This window comes from Leptodactylus fuscus, chromosome 4 (assembly GCF_031893055.1).
Source record: "Leptodactylus fuscus isolate aLepFus1 chromosome 4, aLepFus1.hap2, whole genome shotgun sequence".
Taxonomy (NCBI): Eukaryota; Metazoa; Chordata; class Amphibia; order Anura; family Leptodactylidae; genus Leptodactylus; species Leptodactylus fuscus.
Window position 1 is genome coordinate 51,253,988 of NC_134268.1, and position 6,515 is coordinate 51,260,502.

Sequence of the window (6,515 nt, forward strand, 5' to 3'; positions counted from 1 at the left end):
GGGACTGGTCAACCTCCAGGCTGTCAGGTTGAGTCTCCTCAGATCCTGGCATCTCAGCTCTCCTTGGGTTACCAGGTCTGGGAGTGGGGGAAGCCTCCAATATATGCCGTGACTCATTTGTATGAGCTGAGCAAACCAAGCCCTTTTTGGCCAGAACGGGATTATGGCTATTCCCGAGGCTTGGTCCTGTCTTATTTTTATCAATACCTTCGGTATGATTGGAATTGGAGGGAATATGTAAAACAGCCTGAACCTCCATGGGATGGACAGGGCATCCACCGCCAAGGGATTGTCCTCCTGGTACAGAGAGCAGAAGGTCCCCACCTTGGCGTTGAGTCGGGTAGCCATAAGATCGACCTCCGGGAGACCCCATCTCTGGACGATCTGTTGAAATACGTCTGGATTGAGAGACCATTCTCCTGATACGGTAATACCCTGACTCAGCTGATCCGCTACTATGTTCAGGGAGCCCTTTATGTGAACAGCGGATAACTGGACCAGATTCTTCTCCGCCTAGGCAAATATGAGATTCGTCTCTCTCAGCAAGGTTGGTGACCTGGTGCCCCCTTGTTTGTTTATATAGACTACCACCGTCATATTGTCTGACCGGTTTTTGACAGACTTGCCTTTCAATTCTGGGGCAAAGTGTACTAGGGCCAGGTACACTGCTCTGAGTTCCTTGAGATTGGATGACCCCAGCTCCGGACATCTCCATCGTCCTTGTACAGTTTTGTCTTGACAATGGGCTCCCCATCCCCACTGGGATGCATCTGTTGTCAACAGGGTCCACACTGTCGGGACCGTGGACCTTCCGTCTTTCAGGTGTATCCACCATCTGAGGGAAAGACGGGTAGCGGGAGAAAGGCAGATCTTCTTGTGCAATCCCCGTGGAGACCTGTTCCAGGTTCTCAACACTTCCATCTGCAGGGGACGCAAATGCCATAAAGTCCAAGGCACCGCCCTGGCCGAGGATGACATCAGGCCCAGGACTCTCATGGCGGTCCGGATGGTTACCTGCCAAGTGCGCAATAGGAATCGTGCACTGGCTTGGATTCTTTCCTTCCTTGGACTGGAGAGGAAGATCTGCATCGCTTCTGAATCCACTATAAATCCGAGGAATTTTCTTCAGGTGGATGGAACGATTTCGGACTTCTCCCAATTGATAATCCTAACTCCTGTAGGAAGTTGATGGCAAGGTTGAGCTGCTGGAGGAGGGCAGCAGGAGACTGAGCTTTCAGTAGCCAGTCGTCTAGATAAGGGACGATGAAAAGACCCTGAAGTCTGAGGGCCGCGGCGACCGGAGAAATCACCTTGGTGAATACCAGTGGGGCGGATGTGATGCCGAATGGCAGAGCTGTGAATTGATAGTGCTCCCTGTGGCCGGCCATAGCGACGGCAATCCTGAGGAACTTCCTGTGGAAATGAGCAATGGGGACATGTAGATAGGCGTCCCTCAAATCGAGGGTAACCATCACCTCTCCTGGCTGAAGAAACACAGCCACGGAATCCACGGTTTCCATTCGAAATGACCTCTTCCTGATAAACCGATTGAGGTACCTCAGATCTATTATCATCCTCCAGCCCCCGGTGAACTTGGGGACCAGAAAGACGGGGGAGTAGACTCCCAGACCGAGGTCTGAGGCTGGTACCTTCTCCAGGGCGCCCTTGGTAACATATTCGGCAACCAAGGCTTCTAGACTGGCCTGCTGAGAAGGTGGAAGAGTTTGGGTGGAAACGAACCGATCTGGAGGTGGAAGATGAAAGTCGATGTGATACCCGTGTTGTATGATCTTCAACACCCATGGGTCTTGGATATGGGTGAACCATGCTCTGGAAAAGGAGGAAAGACGTCCTCCCAGGAAGGGGGGCCACAGGGAGCTGCCCCACGTCAAAACTCAGGCTTCCTCTTGGTGTCCTCCTTGGAAGCGCCACGACCAGCTCCCCTAGGGCGATATCTAAAACGCCGTTGTTGGGAAGGGCGTCTATAATTAGAGGAAGAACCTCTGCCTCTAGAGGGAGCACGTCTGCCCCTGGATGCTTGAGGTAGGGACCTTCCCCTACCTTCAGCTAATCCCTCCATAATGGCGTCTAAGCTTTGGCCAGACACCCTTCCCGGCTCAAAGGGGAGAGCACAGAGTGCTGCTTTAGACGCAAAATCTGCCCGCCAAGGCTTTAGCCAAAGGGGTCTACGGGCCGCAGTAGACAACGCCATAGATTTGGCGGAGATTTTTAATTGATGGCAGGAGGATTCCGCCAAATAATCTGCAGCCCTATGAACTCTTTTCATAGAGGCCAGAATCTCATCTCTGTCTACGCCCAAGTCTATATCCCGCTCCAAGGCGGCTAAGCGGTTGCGCAAAAAGTCACCAACCATAGAGGAGGCTATGGCCACAGAGGCTTGCGCGGAGGAAGCTGAGTAGACCTTCTTCAGAACGGAGTCCGCCCTACGATCCAGAGGGTCCTGAAGATTTGAACCATCTTCCAAGGGCACCAGGGTTCTGCGGGACAGCTTTGCTACGGCCAAATCCACCTTCGGGGGAGGCCCCCAGGAATCCCACTGGGTAGTGTTAATAGGAAACAAACTCTTGAAGATCCTGGAAAGCGAATGTCCTTTCTCTGGCTGTTTCCACTGCTGCGCCATAAGGTCGGTCAGCGTGGCGTCCGCATGGAAGGCAATATGTCCCCCAGAGGCAGACGTGGAGGCTTCCCCGTCAACATCTCGGCCCACTGTAGACCGGATGGACTTCAGCAGCCTGCCCGTTTGTTCATAATGGAACGCAGTTCTGCTGGAATAACTGAGTCGTCCTCGGAGGAATCATCCTCTGCCACCCGCAGGTGTTACAAGGGGGGGGGGGAGACGAGGAACGGAGCTCAGAGCATGGTCTCCTGGTGAGCTGAGACAAGGTGCAATGGATCCCTTTGAGGGAATCATCCTGCAAAACAAAAAGGAGAGTACAAGCAAGGGAAAAACTATTTACCCAAGCGATGCCCAAACTCACCATCTCCTTGACCCAGGCCATCATATCTCTGGGAGAGGGCTCCACAGGTGGAGGACCTCTGCACCCGCGACAACGGGCCCACTCATAGCCTGAAAATAGGCAAATTATAGGACCAGTAGTACCCCGCAGGGCACAACCTTTCAAGCCGCTACCTACCATCAGGGAGCGGTGTGTCGCAATCGAAGCAGGAAAGATGTTTCCTCTTGGAAGAGGTTTTCCTCCTACCATCCCCAGGAGGGGTAGTAGAGGATGACATATCCTACAGAGAGAGATAATAGACCATGCAACACTGTCACCATGACATCATACCAGCTTTTAAAAAAAGGGTAAATCTTACCAGGTCCAGTAGACCGGACAGCGAGGTGACTTGGCGCCCAACGTGCGACTCGAACCCACGACCTTGAGATTAAGAGTCTCATGCTCTACCGACTGAGCTAGCCGGGCTGGCGCTGTGAACAGGATCTGAACCTGTGCGGGGAGACCCCATTGGATTTCGAGTCCAAAACCTTAACCACTCGGCCATCACAGCCGGTTCCCAATAAAGTTTGCAAACTGGAAAAGAGTTCAAGATCAATGAACACCACAATCGCACACCTTCAGCAGATACTGCAGGAAGGTCTCTGACACCAGGCCAGCCAGCCTCTTAATTCTGGCCGGCTGGAAGTGGGCGGAGCCACAATCAAAGCAGGTGAGGCAACCTGCCCAGACAACTAACCCTGTAATCAGGGGTCTGCAAAGATATACATTCCCCCCCACCAAGAGGCCCTTAACACGGGCACTTACCCCCACATCTCCCCGTCTTTTCCGGCCTTTAATAAGGCCTGAATCTTCCCTGAGTGAGCGGCCGCCAGCGCCAGGCCGTTGCCATGGCGCTATGATACTTCCGGCGAAACCGGAAGTGCGCGCTTACAGCGGCCGGCGGGGAAAGGATACACAACAGTGTGGTTCCACCCGCCGGCAGTCCGTGCGGCCACCAGAGGCGGCATGCGGAGTCCCCGGACTCTCACCAAAATGTCAGGTAAGTCACAAGGAGCAGGGGAAGCGGAGGAGAGGGGGGGCAGGGGGGATAGAGGGGGGTAGCCACACATGGCTAACAAGCACCTTCTCCCCGCAGGGCACAGAAGGTGACAAGAAGAAAACAACCGCTCAGGAGGTGAGTGATCCTGCTGAGCTTCTCAAAGAGGACACAAGTCCTCCCACCTGTCCTCTGTCCACACAGGACAGAAAAAAACACGCAGAGGGGAGGTTCTTGTGCCCTCTTATAGGGCCTGCCACGCATTTGATTGGCTAATTAAATATCCGCCTGTCCTACCAGCACACAGGGGCAGAAATACCCCACATTGTGCCGCTGTTGAGGACGACAGGGAACTGTTTTACTGCTGACAATCTCACTTGAAGAAAGACATTCTTAACAAAACTAGAATAAAAAAATTATCTTCACTAATACCCTATTCATATTCATTATCATTAGTGAAACGTCCTTATAGTCTTTATAATGTGTTCCTCATCCAACTGTCCTTTTGGTCCTTAGAGTATATATATCATTCTCTAAGGCAGATGTAGTTGCACTTTCAGACTGCAAATAAGTTCCTTAAGCCACGTCACTTAACCCCGGTAGCTTTGGACATGCAATGTATATAACAAATGGGAGCTCTCTAAGACCTTCTGTATGTCCTCCTAACCCTGTTACTGTATTCCATTCTCTGCCTTTAATTATCTTTCTCATGGCCGGAACGTTCTGATGATTAAGCTGCGCTCGGCAGTTCCAGTCCCTACCCATTGGATTAATTATCCTAAACCTTATTAACTTCACAACCAGGATCAATGGTGCGCTGGTGCTGAAAGCCATGCAAGGACAGCCAGACTACATTATTTCTAACCGCCAAATGACTGCACCTTTATCCCATTTATCACCCACTGAATGCCTTTCTGGAAAGTTTTTTTTTTCTCACTGAGGATACAATAAATTTATCCTTAATTATATCATAATTAAATAACTAATGAAGTATACTCATCATTTACAGCATAATTACATGCCGGGGAGCTGTTTATTTACCTGGATGACAGATCAGTGAGAGATACTGTAAATCATTCACATGTCTCAAGTCTCCATAGCGTAAGAGGGAAAAGTGTGCAAAAATGAAATAAAAAAAAAGTTTGCAGAAAGGGCGTTTAGCTGCAATACCAGACACAGCCTATGGACAAGAGTAGGGCAGCACTTCTTTTCTAATCTTGTTAAGAATATAGCAATATTTTTAGTGTTTTCAATTGCTGTATTCTAAAAGTCATAATGTTTTTAATTTTCTATCTACATATTTGTAATATGGAGTGTATATATAACATATTGATTCATTTGAATTAATTTTAAGTAGTTTAGCTATTCTACCATTGTTTTTATTAACGGATAGTTACGATTATGGCCATATAGTTTGGACATTTTGTGACTTTTTGCACCCATTAAGTGATATTCCCATCTCCAGGATTCAAACCTGTAGCTTAAGCTAAGTGAAGTATTTTACCCATTAGGGCGGATTCACACCTGCGCCCGGTCTCTGCGTTAGGCAATCCGACGGGTTTCCGTCTTCTGCCCCAAGAAACTGGACAGGGGACAGAAACCCAGCAGTCAGTTTTCAAACCCATTCACTTAAATAGGTTTTCAAACTGATTACCCATGAGTGTCTTCTGCCTCTCTGGGGTGAAACTGTTTGTTTTTTTTTGGGGGGGGGGGTTTAATAAAGACTTTGTGTCCAGTTAAAAAAAAATGGTTTCACCACAGAGAGGCAGAAGACGCTCACAGGCAGACACTTTGCAAACTCGTTCAAGTGAATAGGTTTGAAGACTGACTGCTGGGTTTCCGTCCCCTGTCCAGTTTCTCGGGCAGAAGATGGAAACCCGCTGGATTGCCTAAAGCGGAGACCGGGCGCTGGTGTGAACCCGCCCTCACATTGCTTTAGCTATCTAGTTCTGTTTGTCAGATACACCTGACTATATGTTTACAGATCGCTGCCTAATTTACAGACCACCCCTGTTAGGATAAGTTCACACGGCGGAAATCTTTTCTGCTGTGTGACTTTTCTGCGCGGCTAGCTGCAATGGGATGCCAATGCAGTGCATCAGCATTCTGTCGTGGCATCTCACTCCTGATTAGACCTGAATGAATGGGCCTAATCAGGAGGGTGTATCGAGCCGCGGATGCCATGGCTGATTCAGCCGCAGAACCTGTGGAAAGAAACGGCATGCTGCTTCTTTTTCCTGCTAGCTGAAAAAAATCGCTAGCGGAAAAGATAATCAAGATGCTCTCATTGAAATGAATTTTGCAAGCAGACTTTGAAGCGAATTCCGCATCAAAATCTCCATGTGAGCCTACCCTTATCTAACTCTAGTGGTCAGGCTGATGACTCAATATTAGAGATGAGCGAACAGTGTTCTATCGAACACATGTTCGATCGGATATCAGAGTGTTCGCCATGTTCGAATCGAATCGAACACCGCGTGGTAAAGTGCGCCAAAATTCGA

General features: G+C 49.6%; 1 non-coding gene across 1 annotated transcript; it reads right to left on the reverse strand.

The window, feature by feature from the left end:
• Positions 1 to 3,446: 3,446 nt before the first annotated feature.
• TRNAS-CGA (transfer RNA serine (anticodon CGA)) lies at positions 3,447 to 3,528 on the reverse strand. The gene has a single exon. It is a non-coding gene; the product is annotated as a tRNA-Ser (tRNA).
• Between the last annotated feature and the right edge of the window lie 2,987 nt (positions 3,529 to 6,515).